Here is a 24,951-nt window from a genome sequence, read left to right on the forward strand (position 1 = left end):
TGTGAGTTGCAAATATATTTCTCCCTTTATATAATTATAGATAGGGGCCTTTGCAAAAAAAAAATTAAGTAAACAACTCAACATTTATTATATTTTACATTATGAGCAGTTTATTATATTTATAAATGATAGACCATTACATATTAATAATAAACTTTTTATAAATTTTTTAACATCAATATAAACCACCCACACTCTCAAATTTTAATAAATTTAGCTTATATTTTATGGGCAAAATTTTTTTTTTGGCCAACGGACAAATTTATCCTTGTGGTTATATATGGAGGCATCTAATGAAAAATATGAATAAACAATATTATTATTATTTTCAAAGTATTTATTAACAATTTTTTACTTCATAATAAACCCTCCACAAAAAATCCTGTTCAGGCATATTGAAACACCAATAATGTATCAAAAAGAGAATCTATTTAAACAAAAAAATGGTGTAATATAACCCTGCCCAAAAAACAAAAGCAAAGTTCCCATTTTTTAGTGAAAGAAGTATAATTCATAATAAAAAAACAGGATTAGTTGCAAATTTTCCCTCAAGGTATTGCACAAGGGATTTCAGGTATTCTAAACTAACAAAAACAATAATGTTGCTATTAATCTTTTAAAAATAGGGCAATGTCACCTAAATTTAACAAACATCAACTGTTGACCATTAGTTGACTATTAGGGAGATTATTTTAATTTAATAAAACTTAGCTAGATGCCACATCATTTTCCCACTTTTTTTGTTAAAACATATATTAATAAGAAAAAATTCCTTGAACTAGCATCAATCAACATTCAACAACATGAACAACAAAATCAACCCAAATCAACAACATCCTAAATCAAAAAAAAAAATGGTGATCGGCCAATGACAACATACTAGATCCATAACAACAAAATCCCAAATCTATGTCAGATTTGAAACTAATTCTTCTTCTTCCTTATTAGCATTGATCATCAAATTTGAACAAGAATCAGAGAGAAGATTGTGGAATTGTAACACATTTGTAGCAAGCCACAAGTTCAATCAGGAGGAAAATTCTTCCATCTGCAACTATGCCTAAACCAAGAAGGGATTTTCATCCACCCCCATGACTTTCCTAATAGAGAACAAATTCAAATAATTTCAATTAGATAAGGATTGCAACTAAGATGAAAACAAACATATTTAACAAAAAATATTATATATGAATTTAGAAAATCAACAAAAATAGCTTCTATGAAATTCTTCTTCCCCTTCCACCCCACCGCATTGATTGCATCTCTACTAAATCTCCTATCCTTCAAGCCCATTTTCTCCCCAAACCTCACTAATTTCTTATTTAAATCTCATTTCTTGAGTGATTGAGAAACGTTGATGAAGAGTATTCCACCCTTCAAACCGGTTTAAATCTTCTACACCAAATCTATTGGCTACATAGATTGAGTCGTGAGTCGCACCCAAGGCACACCACCAACAAGGATTAAGAGTGTGGGGCTAACGTTCAAATCTCGGTGTAGGGGGTTGAAGATGAGAAGGTGGGAAAGGGTAGGGTAAAGGTTATGGGTTATGGCAGCGATGAGCACCAAGTTGCTAGAGATTTGTCTTTGTTCATCCTTCACTTGACCTTCCATCTTCATTGTGTATGAGATATGGTAAAGGGTGTGATGGATGTAGGATTTGATGATAATGGAGATTGTTCCAGACTTAAAGAAAGAGAAGATGGTTTGATTAGATTAGCAGGTTTTGATTAGAGGAAATAATTTTTTTAATGTTATTAATTTTTGTTTTAAAAGGGGAAAAAAGAGTGCCACAAGCTTTTATCAAATGAAAAATATAACACCTAAGCATAGTTTTAATGAAAAAGGTGAAGTGGATTTCACACAAATAGAGTTAGATCAACTGTTGGTGTCTATTAAAATGAGGTGACATTGCCCTTTTTGTTAGTTTAGAATACCTGATGCCTCTCACATGATACTTCGAGAGTAAATTTGCACGTTAACCTAAAAAAAATTGTATAGAAGCAGCCACTAGTTTACAAAACAATACCAGCCTTTAAATAGATCAAAAACTGCACAAGAAAGAAAAAAACATAAAAAGCTTCAATAGACTTCCTTCACAAGTCTTTAACCCTTTGTGAAGAATGTATTAGCAAAAAGCCTCTTGTTCGTTGCTTTCTATAATTTCTAGTACAATAAACTAAAAAGAATAATCACAAGATGGTTTTTACAACTAGGATTTAAATTGGAGGATAACCATTGCTCCAAAGGGAGGTTGTAGAAGTCATAAGTTAACTCATAAATAAAAATCAACAGCCAATATCACTTTTGAGTGAGAGAACAATCACAAAATATGTAATAGATCTTCAAAACAGAGGGCCATGGAAAAATATATGTAGGAAGGTTTTCACATCCAAGTGATGAAACATCAAAAATCTTAATATCTAAATTGATGTTAGAAGTTTGGTACACCAACTAGTCAACACAATTGTTTACTTCTCTATACATATGATCTAGAGTGATCATCTAGTCCCTCATGACAAGTTCTATAATTTTCTTTAAGACTTAGGCAAGTGAATGATTGTTAGAAAACTTGTGCCAAATGAGTGTGCGAGCTCTTAGGGAGTAAGAGTAAACATTCATTTGGACAAACTTGTCATCCTAGTAGATGTTGAGATCTTTAAGCTTTAAGGGTACCCATGAGTTTCGCAGCTATACTGGGATAATAATCAAAATATTTGGAGAAACTTTTTTATGTAAGGTTTCCCTTACTAAGCCAACACTTAGTAAGGGCAACCTTATTGGTAATAATAGGATTAACCCAAACAAATTACCTTATTAGTAATTATAGGATTAACCCAAACGGATTACCTCATTAAAAAATCATTGTAATTTTCAAAAATATTAAAAGTGGTAGAGATGAGATCTTAAGTTTTATAAGTTTAAAACCACTAAATTATAATTTTCATGAATCAAAGTCAAAGTAGAAACAAGTACAGAAACATGAGATACTAATATATGTTCAAAACATTCGCATTGCAATTGAAAATGGCATTGCAGCTCACAATCAAGAGGATGCATTGCATCATATCACCCATGTATTACAACATCTCCTCTCCATACTATGTGCAGCGATGCAAGCACCATGTGTCATAGCACATTACATAAAACAACAACCTTATCGCTATCAATTTGACAGCAACATGGGTGAACTTTTGTCATGCCTAATTTCTTCGTCCGAAATCCAATTGAAGTGATCTAGATATTTATGAAAAGCTCTTCTAAAACTTTAGTTAATGGCACTAATTTCACTCTCAAATTACTTCTCAATTAAAAGTTGGACACCTGTTTTCAAATTCACTGCTTTTAACAATTAATTCATAACTAAGATGTCTCATTTCACTACAAAGTGCCAAAAGCTTACAATCACTCTTAAACCATACTCAATAGACTCATTATGACCTGTGCAATACACCACAACATATAAATTACTCATACATTATATTTTTAACTCTTAACCCCCTTAATCTAAAAAAAAAAGGAGACAATTTCACATTAATGATCCCATAATTTATCATGGTCATGCATTTACACATTTCTTTACTTGCACTAATTTTTTCATCATTTTCAAGTGCATACATACAAAACACTTATAACTTAGAGCCCAAAATACAATTGTTCAACATCATTGACAATTAGTGCAAGTAAATTAAAAAATATATATACTCTTAGTTGACAATATTAATTTTTAAATACACATAATAAAAAAAATATAGGCCTACAGTTAGGAAACCAAATTCATAGGCTTCCATTGATTTCCTTTTGTCCTGAGTCGATCTAACTCCTAAAAATATTGAGAAAAGAAAGGTGAGTGCAACCACTTAGTAATCAAAGTTAATCTAGCTAATACAAATGCATTTCAATTACTCTTGGTAATGCAAATGGCATATATAATTAGAGCTGGTAATTCGAGTCAAGCCCGACGGGCTAACCCGAATCCTCCTGAAAAAAGTTAGGGCCAAACTTGGTTATATATATTTTTCAAGAAGGTGTGATACTTTAAGTCAAATTCAAATAAACTCGACCGCTAAAATTTTCAGCTCTATATGTATATAGAGTTGGCAATTTTGGCCAAGCTGATGGGCCAGCCTGAACTTGATCAAAAAAGTTAGAACCAAACTTACCCATATGAGCTTTTTTAAGAGGATAGGGTACTTTAAGTTCGATTCGAATAAGCTCGATCTACCCAAATTATTGGCTTTATATACAAGTATCATATTTTCACATGTTTGCAATAACTCAAATCATCCTACCACGATATTAATAATTCTTGACTTTAACAATATATTATGTAAGGGTCATAATATTAACAATCATGTGCCCTTAATAATGATATGCAAGGCTATAATAATAACAACCATGTGGCCATGAAATGATATGCATGACCAGTCCTATCTTTGTACTCTCTTGATATCTCAAACTTAAAATCGTGAGCTATTTAACTCAACAAGGTCCATCCATATGCTTAGACTACCCAAGTCTTCCAATTGTGAGAAGTTGCCCCGTCAAGGCCACTACACTCACTTATAGATAACAGTTTTTTTCAAATCTCATATTATGAGATATCATACTCCTAAACTAACTTTTTCATTGAATAAGTAAAAACTAGTTAAGTTTGAGTCTCTCATAAAATAAGTGAGATAATATATATATATATAAAGAGGCAAGCCATCAAGCTCTGAATGACAGCCATATCACATGGATTTAGAATCTCTACTCCTCTTCCTAGACGAACTCCTGCCTCACTTGATCATGCAATGTAATATATGCTTGACACTTCACATACTCAAGTCTCAACCATCATGTTCTTGCATGCAAAATTGTCAACCATCATATTCATAACATGTAATTCTCACATCATCATCATGTACCCACACCACAACATTATCATGTCACCTGTTCATACTCTCATATCATAATTGAACACTTGTCTCCATACATCGTTACATACCACATGCCATTATCATCATGTTCACCATTTCACAATCACAGTTATTATCATCAAGATCATTTAAATAATTAACTTCAAGCCACAATTAATTTTTGCACATGTTTAAAAGTATGCTCACATATACAAAATAAGTTGTAATCATTTATAAGTGTTTAACCTATAAATGTATACGCCAAAATTTTCCCCTCAAACCTAAGGTTTACCTTTTGATACAAGTACTTCCAAAGCTTTATCAAGCTTGAATGGTGCCAAAATAAATAATTTGCAATTAATCATATCCATAATCATTAATATCACCATTAACACAATTTTAACTCACCAATCAAACACTTAAAACACTCAAAATCTCATCCTCTTGGATTTAAGCATATTCATTAGGTTTATTAACTCCCCATAGCTCCAACTAATATCTCTAAATCCTTGACTCATCATTAATTCTATTTTAGCACTTCCAACTATCCTCATAAATGCCATTTTCCATTCCTATTCCCTCACTACCAAAAATGATTAAACCATAAATTCTAATTTTAAATAATCTAAACAACTCTTATTAACTCTATTTAAGTTAATGGGTTCAAACCCATAGCCCCTAAAGGTCCTAAAATCACTTCCCAAGCAAATCCTAACTTCAACAACTTGAGAATATGGAAGAGGAAGGAAGAAGGGGGCTTAAGAAACTTACTCTTGATGTTTGCTAGGCCCAAATTGCTCTTAAATAATGTCTAAGTCGTGTCCTAGTAAAGCTCTCGAGTTCCTCTTCATTTTCTTCCTTTCTCTTTTTTCTATTTTTCAACAAATACACATCCTTATTTCTGCAAGATCTCGACCATATTCCATAATGCATGTCACATGCACAACGACATGTGACACATATAATATCCTTGGCATTTTTGTGAACCATGAGTTGTAGTGGACACTACACGCGCAATGGTGAGTGGTACAAATGTATACCTTCTATTTTTCTCTCTCTCTTTTTGAGTCTAGGTGGCCTAACTTCATTCTGAACCCAATCTTTAGGTTGCAACCACAACCTAAATAAGCCTATTAGTGCTTTCTAGCCATTTACATGTGTAATACATACTTAATTTGCTTAATAACCTCCAATTAGTTTAATTAGACAAGGAATTAATTTTTAGGACATTACATTTTATCCAAGTACCTTTATCACCCTGGGTGAGGCCACCACATGCTACAACACTATAATTAGTGGCTAAGCCATCAATATCGAATCTTACTTAGCTTGCATGCAATAGATCTTCAGTTCTTTGTTTGCATAGAGCACAAGTATCATCTTGCAACATATCTCTCCCGGCTCTCTTTGTTTGTGAGCAACTTATCTTTAAGACTAAGCCGAAGAAGAACTCTTACTCTCTGAGGCCTTAGTCATTTCCAAATTAGTTCCCCTTTAGGATTAGCATCATTCCAATAGTCAGCCACAACCAAATCATAAGCAGGGGCAATAGAGCAGATTCCATTTTTGGTGTAGGCCCAAGCGCAACGTCCCTCTGCAGAAGAATCAACAGGAGTAGCAGCAGCAGCGATATCTTGTAGAACATTAGCTGGAAGCATATCTTTAACAAAATTTGATGCCGATTTGGCCAAATCAGCATCATGTATGGATGTGAAGGATAAGTTCTTTGACTGGTCAAGATATCCAACATAATTATCATCCCAAAAATGGATATCTTGGCCATTTCCCAGCTTCCACTTGGTATCTACCTCAGCTTCTTCCCAAGCATATTTTAGGCTGCCCGTAGATGAGAGCAGGGTTTTCTATTAAGGCTTTGAATCCCTTTATCTTTCCGGCTGTATTTGCCTCTCAGGACTATCATCATTGAAGCAAATAAGCATATCAAAAGGGAAAAATAGTCGAGAATGGACAGTCATCATTGAGTGGGGAAAAGTTTTCCAAGACACTTGACCAATCTCAGTTGCAGATGTGCAGTCTTGTTCAATCTAAGCCTTGTCAATATCAAGAACATTATCAGTCATAAGAGATTTCAAGAACTAAATGTTCTTGAAGAGATCAGAAATATCTTAGGGTGGATTACTTCCTCTTCAGGGCCTTGGGAATATGCGAGATCATGATTTGTCTTCGTGAAGAAGCAGACTCGTTTGTTAGCCACGGGTTACAAGTTTCAATCAGAACCATGGACAGTGGAGAAATGTGTGGATCAAATGCTGAGTTCCTGCAGATGTTAAACTCCCTGCACTCTCCCATGAAGCTGGCCATAGAATACTTCTGGTTTTGGAACTACTTTATAAGCTTCGATTTGGCTAGAGTAATGTAAATGTAGTTCTGGTTTCCCCACACAAGCATATATATATATATATATATATAAAAGACATATTCAAATGTTTATTTTTATTTATTGGCTTTGCTGGAACCCAGCAGCACATACAAAGGTGATCCATTACCAGAATCATTTTGACCCAACAATACACAGAGAAACAGAACCACGTCTGATTTTGTTACAACCTTCACAAGAAGAAATGGAGGGATTGTTCACTTTTTACACTCTTTGCACCAATCAGTGGGTCAATGACCTTCCTCCAAGCCTTGTAGTCAAGAGCAGACCCAGCATCAGGCAACAAGAATCCATTGACATAGAAATAAGGTGTTCCAGACACCCCCCTTGAAGCAGCATACTGCATATTCACGGCAAACTTATTGCTAGTTAGCAAAAGATTTACAGTCAATTAGTATTGGATCATCTATGTGGTTTTTCAAGTTTGAAATCGTAGAATCAAGACAGAAAATAAATATACTTTGTATATAGAAACATTAAATGCAAATATACTAGACAAAATTGATTTCTCTAAATGGAACCTAAAAGATAAATTTATTTTATCTCACCTTAAAGGACACCCTGGTTTGGAGATCAGTTTTCCTGTCATTGAAGCCCTGCTTGATGGAATTATAATGGGAGCTCCCAATTACTTTTGTCACAGACTTCACTATCTCATCCTCAATGGAAGCCCTTGAAGAAATTCTTCGTTGGGCACTATTAAATTTCTCCTGTTAAATGGTATGCACCAAATCTTGTCAGCAGGAAACTGGAATAATGTTGTATACAATTCAGTTCTACTCTAGATATAATAAATTCACTTTATCTTAAGGACACTAGAGAGGATATAAATCATTTAACATCAACATGAGCAATTATTTCAAATAAAAAAAACAGGTTCCTGTGGCTCTTTTTTCAATTCGTTATATATTAACAAAAAGTTGCTGCTGAAAAGAGGAGGAAAATCATTAAAACCACGCCAGCAATTTTTTTCACTCAAAAACATACGCTAGTTCCTAGACATGTATTCCTGGTTAGCATAGAAACTTTCCAACGCGTTCATAGCTTAGCAAGAAACAAAAGAAGAACCCAATATCCATATGATTGGCAAAATAACTAAATAAGATAGGAATAGATCTAGGAAGAATTCTTTTTTTTTTTTTTTTGTGGCAGTGGGGGTTGGAATAGAAAGGTTAACATGCTCATGTATCTAAAAGTTTTAGGATAAGAGGGCACGTATATTATCAAACACAAAAGTTAGTTTCTCATATTTTATTCTATGTAGACAAACCGGGGAATAAGAACAGAGAATGTCATTTTCTATTATTGTGGTATGGAAGAACCCAAAATGAAAGGAAAGAAATAAACCAAAGTTCATGAGGCAGAGTTTTCAAAGTGGAACATGATAAATCATTACTGAAAAGAAAATCACAAAGTACTTATGCAGACCAGACCTGGTGCTCGAAGAACCCCTCCAACATGGAAAATGTTGCAGATCTATTCAATGCATTTACAATGTGTAAAGCACGAGATGCAGCAAATGCATTGTCATGGTAACTGCAATTATGAGAATAAAAGATACATTATTCCAAGGGCAAATGATTCACCACTTATATTCAGAATGGCAAGTGAATCGACTACAGGAGATAAATGCAGCAACAAGGCTTCAGCACCACTACTTACTTGGCCATTAATTGCATTTCAAGTACACATCAGATGATTTATTAGTAAGCATATCATTCACCGAGAGAAGTTTGAAAAATATTGCGCAATAAAATAGAATTGATCAATCAATTATCAATATAACAAAGACTCGTACTAAGACTTTGCTTAAATGATATGATCAAGGAGACAAAAACCCATAAGCTTCTTTCCCCAAAAGTTCAAAAGAACGAGTAGAAGAGCAGGAGAAGGACCATGCCCGATCCTCCAATTGCGCTCAATATAAAATAATCTTAAGATTCTATCCGATCCACCGCTACCATGCATTGTCATGGTAACTGCATTATGAGAATAAAAGATACATTATTCCAAGGGCAATGATTCACCACTTATATTCAGAATGGCAAGTGAATCGACTACAGGAGATAAATGCAGCAACAAGGCTTCAGCACCACTACTTGGCCATTAATTGCATTTCAAGTACACATCAGATGATTTATTAGTTAGCATATCATTCACCGAGAGAAGTTTGAAAAATATTGCGCAATAAATAGAATTGATCAATCAATTATCAATATAAAAAGACTCGTACTAAGACTTTGCTTAAATGATATGATCAGGAGACAAAAACCCATAAGCTTCTTTCCCCAAAAGTTCAAAAGAACGAGTAGAAAGAGCAGGAGAAGGACCATGCCCGATCCTCCAATTGCAGCTCAATATAAACTAATCTTAAGATTCTATCCGATCCCCGCTACCTGCTCAAATTCTCCACCTGCAGTGTGTATTACTGTCAGGAAAAAAAAGATATATGGTGAAGGAGGAAGACTGTATTTTATTTTTGTGGAATCTAAGGTTACCCCTTTTTAAGTTATCACAGCTGCTTCACAGCACTACCATCTATACTCAAATATTCTCGTAACGCTGGGGGAAAAAAAGTTGCGACTTCAAGAATAATCAATATAAATTTAATCGTTCAGGCTTCAGGGAGACTGTAAGTTTTGAAGTCAGCTAGGGGTGTTCGAAGTCCACTAACTCAATGTTCTCACTGTTCATACAGAATTAGAGCATGATAAAAGACTCAAAAACAGAAGAGAGAAGTGGTGACTAACGGTAGAGGGAGAAGATGAACGACGAGAGAAACGCGAGAGCCGTAGTGAGTGAGAGCTTTTTGAGCGGTGGCCATGAGTCCCTGCTATCACTACACACCGGGTCGTAAAACGCTTCGATTAAAATGGAGTCGGGGAGATGCTTGATTCCGGTAAACGAAGCCATCCAATCTCGCCGGCGGGATGTAATCGGCAACAAACCTTCACCTCCAGAACCAAACACAAGATGCAAATCAGTAACACAACTGCTCGCCTCGTAAACTGCTTGCTATTATGCATCCTGTAATCTGCAACAATTCAGTAACTTTTGCTTGTTTTGGCGTTAATCTCTCTCTGGACTATCCGCGCAGCAGCACACACAGCAATCGTTGTTTCGACTTTTAATACGTTTGGAGGACATGCGCGGAGCTTTCTTCCACTAAACTCTATCATCATGTCACGTTCCTTGAAAAAGACGTCTGCTTTCATTCCTGTAAAGTTTATAAAAAATATATATATATTTACATGACCTTATAATTTCATTTAATTTTAAATTAAATTTTTGATAATTATTACTTTAATTAAATATTTATAATTTTGTTTATATAGATTAATTCCTTAAAAATAAAATTAATAATAAATTATTAATTTTGTAAAAAATATTTTTAAAGTTTGCAGAAAATTTAATTAATACTTTTAGTCAAAATCGTAAATTATATTTTTATAATAAAATAATCAAAATATCTTTTAATTATTTTTGTTTAAAAAACAAAAGCACCCATCATCGCCAAGCGCCAGCAGCCATACCACCATCAATTTTATAGTTCTTTAGTTCATCAAATATAATATATATATATATATAATATATATAACCACTAACTATTAGCTATTGATGCCTTTTAATTATATAATACAAAAACTTATATATAAAAAGTAAATTAACTTGTTAACAATACAAGTAATTTGATGAGTAATATTATTAAATTAAATTAAGTTGTAATTTCAACAAATCAGCTTGATATGGTTATAAAATAATTTTAAATATCTGAAATATATACTGTAACAAGTTCCTTTATTGAATTAACAAATAATATTAAACAATAAAAGGTTAAATTATGATTTTAACAAGCCTACTTCTAGTTGTTACAAAATAATATTAAAAATGAAAAATGTGTACTATAAAAATTTCTTTATTGAATTAACAAGTAATACGACTAAAATAATAAATTAAGTTATGATTTTGATATGAAATGTATTTATTAAAATTATAACTTAATTTATTATTATTTTAATGTTATTATCAATTCAATAAAGGAACTTGTTATTGAATGTAATTTGTATATTCATATTATTTGTAACAATTTGAAATGAGCTTGTAAAACTATAACTTAACTTATTATTTAATAATATTAATTGTTAAATTACTTGTATTGTTAACAAGCTTGTGTGTGTGTGTGTGTGTGTAAGTTTTTTCAATATGTAATTGAAAAGTGACAATAATTTGTTCGCTATATATATATATACTCACTTTATTTAAAAATATAAGACATTTTTAATTAAATATCACCCCTCAATAAAGTAGTTATCTACTTTTTACTAATCTATCTTTTCATATTTACTCCTATTAAACAACTACAATAAATATAAAGTCATTATTATAGAGCTGTCAATTAGGGCCAGCCCGGCCCTAAAGGGTTGGCCCTTGAAGGGCCAGGGCCTAAACGGGCTGGCCTAATAAGTCCTATTACATATTAGGGTTTCATTTTATAAGGCCCGACTCTAGCCCTTAGGGCCTCGACCCTATTTTTTTAAAATTTTTTTCAATTAAAAATTATAAAAAATATATTTATAATCATAAAAAAGTTATTATTCATAAAATTAAGTTCAAGAAAATAAATTTAAATCAATTTACACCACAACAATAAAGAAAACTAAAACATTTAGATCTAATATCAAATAGCAATATCAAAGTGAATATCAATAAAAATTAAACTTAGCTAATATTATTAGCTAAATTTTAATAAATAAATGAGAGATGGAGAATGCATTTAATATGTTCATTCTTTGAGTTATGTATTAATCTTTTATTTTTTTATATTATAATTTTTAAAAAAACAATAAAAGGGTCTAAAAGGGCCACCCTTTTAGGCCCGATTTACTTTTTTAAAGATAAAATAGAAGCCTGGCCCTCAATTTTTCGGGCCTAAGAGGGCCGGCCCTACGGGTTCGACCTTAATTGACGGCTTTAATTATTAATAAGATATTTTTTAAAAAAGGTAATGATTACACCTCAAAAGACTAAAAATGTCTTACATTTTTTAACATTTAAGTTCTCAAAAAATGTCTTATATTTTTGAACAAAAGGAGCATATTTTGTTAGTTTGCAATTTGAACTCCAAACTATGGGTCTAGGGATGATTTGAACCTTAAATTTTTAAAGGTACTATATTCTAAACTCTAAACAATTGAAGTTAGAGTAATTTTACCTCACCATTAAATTTAAACAAACATCCTTTAATTTTTTAAAAAATGAAGCCTAATGTATATTTTCCTCAAATGATAGTAGGAGAAAGAAGAAAAGTGAAATTTAATAAAAATCACATATTATATCCTTTTTTAAAAACTGAAAATGTTTGTTTAAATTTAATGATGGGTGAAATTGTCTCAGCTTTAATTATTTACAATTTAAAATGTACCTTTTAAAAGTTTAAAATTTAAATTACTCCTAAACTTATAGTTTATAATTTAAATTGTATATTAACTTTATTTTTTTAGGATTCAAATTGTATATTTACTTTATATTTTTGAATGAAGGAGTATTGAATATTTTTGGTCACCTTTAAAGAATTTTTTTAAAATTAATTGAAAAGTATTTTAGTCATTTTCTCGCAAAATATAATTTTCATTTAATTTTTAAATTGTTTTGATTGATTTAAAATAAAGTTGTTAAAAGAAAAAAGGGGGGGGGGGATGTTGCAAAGCACGGGCTTCCCATGTCTGTTGACGTGTTATCCATGAAAGATGATGTTTCTCGGGCGAGATGTCGGTAGGAATAAAAAGGTAACAGTTTTGCCACTGCCAGCAATAAACAAAAAGAGCAAATGAAGGAAGAAATATAAATGTAAAGCCAAGATGTTGGCTAATGTAATTTTCCAAATTTTCAGGTCATTAAATTAAAGCTCAAGCTGTTATCTTCCTCTTGCTATCCTGAATCAGCCTCTAAAACATCACGAGCCTTGAATATTTTATATTAGAATTGTCAAGGTTTAGACGGCACTTGACGGAAAAATCTCTTACAAAGATATTTGTAAAATATTTTAGCGTTCTCTAATTTTTCCCTTGAAAAAAAAAATAATTGATTTTGGGAACAATCGCACATGAGGCCCACTGAAAGAATATATTCGCACCATACGTCCCATAGATTTTGATATTTTTCTACAGGTCCCAATGTTTTAGGTTCAAATATTTTATTTTTAAAAATAATTGCGCTTGAAGTCTTTGAACGGTGGAAAAACATCAGAATCTATTGAATTTATAATATAGATATTTTTTAGTGGGCCTTATATGTGATTCTCTCTTAATTTTGTGGGGAATATGCTTGTGATCAACTTGTGCACCCACCTTATTTGACAGCAAGAAGGCAACTAAGAAAAATCTTTTATTTTTTTTTTTAACGTAGAAACACTGCTCCAACACGCAACATAGCTCCTTGTAATGTCATATCTGTGGCCTCTGAAAGGCTTAAACTTTTGATTTATTCCAAATGCTTTCAAGGTATGAATGATAAAAATACATCACAGAACAGAGATCTCTCTATGACTAAAATACTCACCATACGTACCGATCTACTATTTTTCAGATATATTACACTGTTTTTGAACCATTAATAATGCTTTTTTTGTTTTAAACTTAGGCAAAGCATAACCCATAATCTAGTTAAGTCAAATCAAAATAACTAGGAAAGCTTAGTGTATGTTTGGGTTTAATTAAGAAAATTATTTTTTATTTAATTGATTCTTAAAAGTTAATTTTAATAATATGTTTGATAAATTTTTTTAAAAGTTATTTGATAAATTAAAAATAAAAAAATAATTTTATTTTTTTTTTGAATATAAAATTAAAAAGGATATTGATTCATAATTTATAATTTTTTTTTACAAATATAATATATTAAAAATATTTAAAGAAAAACCTTATAAAATTTAATATGTTACTATAGATATATAAAGTTTTTGATCTAATAATGTTTTGTTTTAATTGAATTGCATTCTATATCTATTTATCAAAAGAACTTGAAATTGCATTTTTAATTAGAAAAATACTTGTTAAAATCATGAAAAAAATTGATAGCATTAAAAGTTAAATTATAAAAATTATGTCCCAAATTTTTTATGTTTGAAAATTAAAAATTATTTAAATTAAAATAATTTATACTTTCAAATATACTTTTCAATCTATAATAAAAAAATATTTTTGATATGAAATCTGATACAAACGGATCCTACATTAAAAGTCTTTTTTTTTTTTAATTTATGAAATCTTATTTTCTTTAAATTTATATTTTACCCCTAAAAATTTGAACTTCCTCTATTTTCCTCATTCAAAAGAGTCCTTTTTTTTTTGGAATTCAAGCGAGACAAAGAGTAATCCGTTAAATTTAATCTAAATTATTTATATTTAATATTTTTATCATTAAAATCTAAACAATTGGATTAAATTTAATCTGCTAAATTTCAAGTTAGTTACATTGTTCATTGGCTTACAAATAGTCCAAGACAAGTTATAGTAATTTCATTTTATCTCCCCTTAAGCTCGGTGAAAACCAAATGCTACTCAACGTCTCAACCTAACATTTTACCATCTTGTCTTTGCACTGCCTATAATTTAGAAAAACGTGAACTTTTTTTATAAATTTTACATTTTTATTACTTCCATGCTTTTGTCAACTCAAATGAAGCTTGCGTGGTAAAAATTACTTACATGTATTTCCCGACAAATCACGTATATTTTTCTCGTGGTGACAATTTTGTAAATATTTTGGTAACCTGAGGCTTTTAGTTGTTCATATGATTACATAGACCTCTTCAATTGATGATCCCACTTCCCTCGATATCTATATTAACATGTATGACAAGCAGATGATAACTAGATACATGCACTCAACCTTAGAGCTACTGATTAATTCCTTCGTTCTGTAATGTGATTTCAAAATTATTTGGTCCTGATTTGAAATAAACGTTCTACAGTGGTGCTTCACTGAAATTCTCCCACAGCAATTTGGCAGAGAGCACGTATCTAGTCACCATGGGAACTAAACCGAACAAAAATTTGAAAGAGGCACTGAACTGAGTGAGAGAGAAGAAAATATCAAATTGAGAAAGCTTGCTTATTTTGGTAACCAAAACAATAATTTACCTGGATTCTTTTACATTACATCTATTTACAGACAAAGATATTAGTTGCTTCAGCATCTTATCTTCCAGACATGAGATTCAGAAGAGCTGGATTATCATAAAAGGAGCCAATATCCCAATCCTCAGTTGCAGAAGAAAGTGTCATAAGAGCAACAACAATAGATCTCATGCTTGGACGCAGTTGGGGATTGTCCTGCGTGCATGCTTTGGCTAGTTGGGCCATCTGCAAGCCAAATATTATAATCATTTCAGCATAACCTTTCCCTTCTCAATCATTTCATAATCTCAGGATTCAAATCAAATAATGAGGGACTAAAATCAGTCCAATCACCAAACTTCAAGGACTAAATTGATAAAACACTATGCTGGCGTCGTATAAACAGATATTCAAATGAATCCTCTGAAATGGTATAAACTTGTGCCTAACTACAGAGAAACTTCAGCGCCACCCAACTTCAAAAGATCAGATTCGATATTCAAAGTGTTTATGAGTTTATCTACTCTAAAGAAACGCACTCACCTTGCGAACTGAATCAATTGGGTAGTCATCCCCGAGCCTTGGGTCCACCAATTTGCGAAGATCTTCAGTTGGATCGGGCTGATTAAGAACTCCTTCAAACTGCATTGGTAGAAGGTAAAAGAACAAATGAATTTATGAGGCCTCTAATTTATTTTGATGTATAAGAGCATAATTTGGTTGATTTGAAAATGATTATAATAATACAAGGATTTCAGTTTTAGAGATAAAGATTGACCAGAGATACAAGGCCCTTTGAATCTGTGATTGATTCATTTATCTTGATGATAGCTTCCTTAGCAGAAATAAGTTCATAGAGAACTACTCCAAAAGCATAAACATCTATTTTAGGAGAAACATCCCCATATTGAGCATATCTGCAGATAGGAGCATGTTGATCATTAGCCCAATCCAGTAACACAAAAGGAAGCTTCTCTCCAAAATGAACACTAAAACAAAACGAGTGCAATCACTAGAATGTATAATCTAATATCCGAGTGAACCAATCAGCAACAGCATGATATGCACCAAAATCCAAAAGAACTGTTATTCATTAGTTATCCAGGAAACTTTTACAGAATAATGTCTCAAACTGCATGTGTAAAGAAAATTAGCAGCAAATCCACACCACGGAACAGTAATGGTTACATTCTCTGAGAGAGTAAATTTAGTGTGATCTCCTATGGTTAAACCCAAAATCAATTTGCTCCCAGTCGTTTGTTGCCATTATTACTTTTAGTATTGGTGAATTGCCTTAGTCTTTCAAATTGTGTCATTCAACCTTTGGGATTTGTTCAGTAACTAATTAAAAGAAATAATCATGTGAATGTTCATCACTATTGTTTAAGTATGTTTTACTTGAACCTTTTGAAACAACTTAATAGCATTCCGAGACTTAAGAATGCAAGAGGAATCAGTTTTCTACAAAGAAAATTCTAACACTCACCATTATTTCTTTACATAAAAAATATCACAAGGTTATTAAGTGATGCCAAGACAAATAAATAAGGAGTTGAATGATACATACTACATTAACAGAAAGTACCACAAGGACATAATGTATAATTTACTCAATAACTCAGAATATAAATTTAAAAAGGCTCTATCATTAATGGAAATGCTTTTACAGAAAAGAAATAACCAAAATTATCATACTCCGGTGGCATGTATCCAAATGTTCCCACAAGACGACCGGTGGGAAGTGTCGAGCTGCCAACTTCAGTCAGTTTTGTCAATCCAAAATCTGCAACCTGTATACATGAATATTATCAGAGAGGATTTTGCACTAATTATCTAATCCCAAAATTAAATATAAGCTTTTAAAACACAAGCAACCTTGCCACGGAAGTTTTTGTCTATCAATATATTAGCCGACTTTATGTCTCGATGGATATATACTGGCACTGTATGCTCATGAATATATTCAAGACCTCTTGCTGAATCCAGAGCAATTTGAACCCCTGGTAGACCAAGGCAGTGGATCTCTTCCTGGCAAAATACGACTCTACTTTTAAGTTATAACAATTACTATACATGTCACCAAACAAGATCAACAACATGCTAACCTAACCTGAACTTCGGAGATGCTGACTTAAGTTTCCATTCTCAATGTACTCATAGACAACGAAAAGAGAACCCTCAACACAATAGCCAATCAAACGCACCTACATGGTTATTAAAAAGAATGATAGAACATCAGGCTTTATAATATTAATTTCTAAGTCACATTACTCTTCATTTGATGATTATGAAGTTCCCAACTCGACTGTCCTGAGTAAAAACCTCTCAAAATGGCCCCACCAAAATTACTATAGTCCATCAATTTGTTAACCAATTTGATTTGTACAAGTTATTGATTAAGACAAATAAAAAACAGAGGTCATACTAGCCGGACAGATGCTGTAGGAAGTCCATAAATTTGGTGACTGTAATGCTTCATTTTTTTTTTTTTACTTTTCTAGTTGCTAAGCATGGCCAGTAATTATTTAACAGTTGCATAAGTATTTTATTAAGCTAGATCATTTATTCAAATTCATGACAGTTTAACAAAGAGAAATAATTGGAAAGATGAAAGAAGCTTACACTTTGAATCTTCCAGGGACGAAAAGTGAAATTTTCTCTTTTAAAAATAATATATATAGATATGAATTCCTTCACATCGACGAAATCATACACAACTTACAAGAGGAATAACAGAGGCAGTGACCCAAAAAATTTCTCCCCAAAATATGTCACAATCTGATCATATAAAACAAACTCTTTTGAAGGCAACAACGGAAAATCTTAAAGCATACTGAATTGTTGACAACATCTTACAAAAACAAGATTTAAGCACTCTTTTCAGATTCACATGCCAACCCCTTGATACCTCATCCATGATAACGGCATTAACTATGGATAATAAATACACAATATGCACGTGACAAGGTTTTATTAGTGTTCTTCCAGGAGAGAGTGGATAATATGGAACTGGAAGTATAGAACTATGGACTGCTGACGGTAGCATAATGCTGGATGCAAAAATATTATATTTATCCAACAAGAATGAATAACGTATTTGATGGTGAGATGCACTTGGATATGAAATTGGTGCGAAAGCAGAAGTTAGAGAAAAGAGGAATACAAGAAAGGGTGAAGTAAAAGAGAATAGGCAGCAGCAGATAGTTCGGATTATCAACAGAAACACCTACAGAAACTTTGATTAAGTACTGATGGATACCCAAATGAGATGGGAAACCTTACACTAAAAGCTAGTTGTTGAGGTGGGAAAACCAACCTACTTATATACTCCATTGAGCATCTCATACTACTTAACGTGGGATTTGGTATCCCATATTACCAAGTCTCCATCAAGTACACAAGTATTTTTTACAAGTTATGAAAAAGAAACTTAATAGAGAAAAAAGAGAGCTTATTATTGGCACCATAACCAACCTATTTCACAAGTCATAAATTCCTATCAATATTTTATCTGAAAATAACCAAGTTGATACCCAAAGGCTTGACCCAAGAAAATGCTAGATTGCAATTTTAAATTAATTAATGAATGTATGTTAAGATCCCCACTTACATGGCAAACGTTTCAATACATCAAAGAGATGATAACAAATAATTAATATTTGGGATATAGTACCAAATTAAGGTGATGAACATTTGTCAGGACTTTCAATTCGGCCAGAAATTCCCTTGTTGCTTGCATATCCATCTTCTTGATTGCTGCTTTCTGAACGGTAACATTGTTCAAGGAAATGAAAAAAATCAATATTAAAAGAACAAAACTGAACTACAGTAAATAAAAAGCACTTGATAAATCATCAAAACTCAGAAGAGCATTGTCAAGTATCATACTACAATAACTGTCCGATTAACAACAAATCTGCATTATGCCATATTCAAAGCATCAAAGGAAGTAATTATTAAGAAGTCATCTCATCTCTCAGAGAGAGTAACAACTCACAAAAAGGAATTCATTTTATATTTTACATATCTAGTGTTCAATTTATTTCACTGAATTTCGCTGCTAATGTCTACTCAAACAGCATTGCACAATCATTTTGAATAACCACTTAATCCTTTCTCTCTAATCTTTTTTAGCTTTATGATAACAATAACTAGTCATTTCCAACATAAAGAAAAAATTAGTTAACAATATTGACATCTAGCATGTCAAAGCTCTGAGCTTATCCACTCTTCATATCATAAAGCGTCAATCCTCTTCTACAGTCTAGATAAACATACTGAGACTTCAATATCGATCAATTATGGATTAAACTTTCTTGCAGGAATGATTGTGATAAAAACAAAACTTCATGCATGTTCACAAACCTCGCCTCTCAGCTCTGCATAGTAGACTGCACCAAAACCTCCTTGACCAATCATGTTAGCCATACTGAAGTTGTTTGTGGCAGTAGCTAGCTCTTCATATGAAAACTCCACTGATTTGTCCACTGTAATGGCAGCAATGCCATCAATAGGAGCAACAGGACCACCAGATCCTGAAGTTCCATTTTCATCATTACCAGAGGTTGTATCTGAAACAGGATTCACCAAAGTGTCATTTTTTACGATAATCAAATTTATAACAATTTCATAAAAAGCTAAAAGTAGATCATAATGGTTTGTTATGAAGTGTGTTAAAAAAAGATGTGCCGTACAAACCAACATACCAAGTAAGTCGTATAGGATAGTCATCAGTTGGTTAACTGAGATGAACATTATTTTCTATAATCTCACATTCTCACGGTATCAAATTGTAGTTTCGAGGAAAAAGAAGAAATATTGTTGATGCCAGCAAGAATGAGGAGACGAAGTAACTAAGGAATGAATGAGATTGATTGAATTCTGAGCAGGTTGCTTGAGATCATTTGAGTTAGATATTACTTATGAAAGATATTGATGGAGAGCTGTTAGGCCAGGTAGACCCCACAGCACTGTATTTATTCGCTCACATCTAAAGAGCAAAGGAAGGGGAGAGAGAAATGGAGAATTGGAAGAAATATAACTAGAGTGAACTTTACCCCTCCTATCCTGAGAAGAGAGACCTTTGGACTCTTGGGAGAGTAATTTCACCTCATCTATCTTCTTCTTTTTAAAATAGGCAATATATATACCCACTGCCAATAGCAGAAGCCCTGCTACAGCTCCAATGGATATTCCAACTATAGCCCCAATGGAAAGACCTGTTCATATAAAGGGAATTTATGAACTCAAAGTAGGATTGGCTTTTTAAGCATATTCTGACCCTTTGCACAAGATAAATGTCAAATTACAGAGAAGATAATCATCATATAACCAGATTTGTGAGTAGAGCCAAAGTCAAACCTCCAGCCTTTCTGTGGAAAAGAAAAGGATAGCCATTAACATTTGTCAATGTATTAGAGAGTGAACCAGATGATAAAACCATAAATGCAGATACCAGACAGCATGTAAGGTAAAATTAATAAAAATTTACCTTGATTGAAGTGCAACATAGGTACCATTTTGATCTGGAAAGTGATAGTAAAAAGTGAAACAATTATATAGATATTAGAATACATAAGGAAAAAAAATTAGATATAGTTATGCATGAAGCTTGCTAATAGTCAAAATACTCAAATTCCTTTTAAAGCCGAAAATACATAGAGAAGAAACAGATTTCTGTACAGGAAGATGCTCCCAAGGAGCTGACACATAAAACCACCACAGCCGTTGCCAAAACCTCTATTAAATTGGATTTCTTTTTCAGTGGGGGTGGGGTGGGAGCTATGATCAGCATTCAAGACCAGTTTTTGAGCTATACCAGTTAAAATACATTTTGGTCCTTTCCTCGAATGACACTCCCTCCAATCCTAAATGTAGGAGCTAGTTTGGTGGTTTGCTTTGGTCCTAAATGTAAGATCTCAATCTCCTCTATCTCCCATATTTATTATTTTTCTCCCAAACCATCCCTACAGTTAGATTCTTATATGATATATATAAGCTATATATTGATAATGCTCCAATGAAAATTATTAAAGGAAATATGTTGTGAGTTGCATACTAAGATGAGTAAATTGCAAGGAGGCCTAGTTTTCAGGAACCAAATTGTATAATTTTCTGTTCTATTCTTCGTAAAAATTACAATGCATGAGCATGACACCAGATCATCATCCCTTCCAACAACAAAATTTAGCTACATCCCAGGAGAACCTATGACCATAACTGAGGAGATTGCTAAATGAGGCATCCATAGCAACTTTAAACTTCTATATGCAACTCCTACAAAATAAAGCTTCAGCCATCAACTCCCTTTATAAACTGAAGAACCGAGATAGTACCATGTACAACATGCTTGTGAGTTCTTACTCCCACCAAAAAATATATCACATTTAAAAAAAAAATCTTAAATGCACCTTTGGTATGCTAATTCACGAAAATTTCAATTTGATAACCTAGCTCAAAAGGAGAGGATGCTGGTCTCCTTTTTTTTTCCTAAATAATCAAATTCTGTCCTTCTTGTTATCATCATCCAAAATTCAACACCAATCTTACCTTTGCCCGGAATATAAACCAGACCACTTCCTTGGTTGAAATTCACAGATGGGTTGTACCTCTGAAGTAGTCCGGAGTCAAGACCCACCTCGTTTGCCACTGACCGCAAGGTCTCCCCAGGCCGAAGTGGGTACGTGATGAACAACCCAAAATCATTAGAAACATCGCTATTCCCGCAGGAACAGTTTATTGTGACATTTAAGGTTCCGGTGTCAGGAATATTGTCGGCTGGGTAGCTATTGAACTTTTGCAACCAGTCAACAGTGGTCAAATTGGCATAGTTTGTCGTGGCAACTTTATCGTAGGTGTCCCCTGTCTCAACATCGTATTGAAACATATGACCTAAAAATTCACCATTGATGCACCCACATGGGAAGGGAACGTTGATCCTTATGAATGCTGAAAGGCTGTCTTTGTTGGGTACTTTGTCTTTGTTGTAGCTGACGATATCGTCCGGGGATGAAACAAGCTGGGATTTCATAACCTTCGAAATGTAAGTGAGGTTCGTACCATTCTGAACATAGTACGAACCAAGAGCCAAGTCACAAGTCTCGCTGCACTGTGATTTGGCACTGAGAAAAATTGAAGCCAACTTGAAGACAGAGAAGAAGAAAAGAAACGCAAATCTGGGTTCCATTGGATTGAACCAAAATATCCGGAAAAACAAAAACGCCTATTCGAAGGAGCGAAAAGCAAAGAGAGGCATAATTTGTTTGTTCGAAAGGGCGAGCTGAAGATCCAAACAGGAGCTCGAGGAGAAAGTTTGAATGGGGGTTCAGTTCTGGTCTCCCGTTGACCTGGTAAAAATCTGATCTTCAAAAGAGAAAATTTAAAAGTGTAGATTTCCGGAGGCTCTCTGGTTGAACTAGTCCGCCGCATTTTGAGAATGGAATGAAAAATTTAAAAAGCAATATCGGGGTCTAATCATTGATTGATTCACAAGCTCAAATGGTCAGAACAGGATGTACAATTTGTCGCATGTTTAAGCTCTCAGCCTCTCACAGTAGATTCCCGCGGTTTTTACGTCAATGTCGGGTGGTAGTGACTGCAAGTCTTTTTATTTTAATTCGGGACTCGAATTTCATCGATGGCGAACCTTTTTAACAACTTTTGATCAAAAAGGGACCTATGAGATTTTTTGAAGGAGAGTACGAAAACAAATAAAAAATAAAAAATAAATAGGACCACATAAAAATCTGAAAAGTAATATTTAAAAATATTTAAATTTTAAATTAATGTGACTTTAAAAATAATAACCTAAATGCTGGTGATTCATCTTGTTAAGTGTGTGTATTGGTTTTTTTTTGGTGAATAGGTGTCCTTAAATGCTAAATATCAACATCTCTTTTAATAAAAATTTTAATTTTAATTTTAATTTTAATTTGTTATGCAATGAGAGACTACTTCATTTTTTAAACTCAATCTCATTGATAGCTAATATTTAAATATTTATGTTACGTTTAACAGTTGAATGTTGGAATTGATGAGTTGAACAAGAAGGCAAGCCAAGTCAACTTATGATTTATGAATAATAATGAAAAGAAGACCAACCAAAACAAAAGAGGCAAGCACTCCGCAGTTGTAGATGATGGATGCAAATGACCCTCACAATCTGAATCTCTCGAATGTACCATGCTCCCTCCCAATAAAGAATTCGGATGACTCTAGGTAATTAGAGATTGTTTTTTGAAATGAGATTAAAAAATGTTTGCGTGCACCCACGCATATTAATTAGAATTATTTTATTTCCTTTTTTTTAAGAAAAAAAAGATGAAATCACATCTTTTAAGGAAAAAAATAAGATTAAAATCATTTTTACTTAAAAAATCTGTAAAAATTCTAAACTTAATTATAAATTAATTATATCTCTCAATATTAAAAATTCACTTTCTTGCTGCCCCTGATATTATTCCCCCACTGTATGAGTCTCACATTTTGAATTTTTTAATATATTTTAATATAAAATATTGAATAATGGATTTTATTATTCTCTCCACTAATCTTTCTCTCACTCTCTCCCCTCTCCTCCCCACTTTTTCTCCTCTCTCTCTCTCTCTCTGCGCCTCACAACTCACCTTGCTTTTCGCCTCTCCGTCTCCACCCCATCACGCTTTCAATTTCTACCGCTTCCATGCTAGTGATGATTATGCCAGGCACTACCACCCTCGTCAGCCTCACAGTCGCATCTTTTACAGCACTCAAATCAAGCACCTTCATCCTTGGAACGCTGTCGATCACCCCGATGCTCTTCAATCTCTTCACTCCGGTGGCTCTGAACGGCCCGTTGTGTCCGCAAGAGCTCACCACCACCTTCACCTCCATCACGTTCGTGTCCATGCATGACTGTGTGTCGTGGCTCATCGACACTAATGCCTAGTTCATCACTACCCCGACCACTCTGTCTTCTTTCACTATCGCTCATATGTCCACAAGAGCTTGTGGTTCATTTCTGATATCTCTATTTCTAGCAAGAAAAACAGGAGAGAACGGAGACAATCATGCGTCCACTTTGAACCACATCTCTCAACGTCACACCCTAACGCATTTACAACTACTTCTGAGAGAGAGAGAGAGAGAGAGAGAGAGAGAGATTTTGCAACTCCTTCATTCTTCCCACTTCGCACCAGATCCTTCCCATGCAGCTCCTTTTACCCATGCATGGTCGTCTTTGATCTCTATATATATAGGGATCTGGATCTTCTCCATACCCTCTCTTAATACATCACTCAATATTCGATCACATCCATCCATTTCATTATTTATTTGATTTCATAATATATCAGATTGCTTATTTTGGCATCACCTCTCCCTCCTTGCCAGTCTTTTGGTCATCACCGAAGAAATAAAGCTGTCCACCATTTTCCCACCCATGTAAGCGCAAAGCCAGAAGAGGCATAAGATGAAGGCAAGGTTGAAGAAGGGTGGAGAAGGATTTGGGCAAGTGAGAGTCCATGACCCATACGAGGGGAGAGAGAGTAGGGAGAAG

The 24,951-nt window shown here is 33.3% G+C and overlaps 2 pseudogenes; both read right to left on the reverse strand.

The window, feature by feature from the left end:
* Positions 1-7,338: 7,338 nt before the first annotated feature.
* Positions 7,339-10,514, reverse strand: LOC129302837 (uncharacterized; annotated as a pseudogene).
* Positions 10,515-15,390: 4,876 nt separating this feature from the next.
* Positions 15,391-22,959, reverse strand: LOC129302401 (lysM domain receptor-like kinase 3; annotated as a pseudogene).
* Positions 22,960-24,951: the final 1,992 nt, after the last annotated feature.

This window comes from Prosopis cineraria, unplaced genomic scaffold (genome assembly GCF_029017545.1).
Source record: "Prosopis cineraria cultivar Desert tree isolate PC_DT_omini unplaced genomic scaffold, ASM2901754v1 PC2, whole genome shotgun sequence".
Taxonomy (NCBI): domain Eukaryota; kingdom Viridiplantae; phylum Streptophyta; class Magnoliopsida; order Fabales; family Fabaceae; genus Prosopis; species Prosopis cineraria.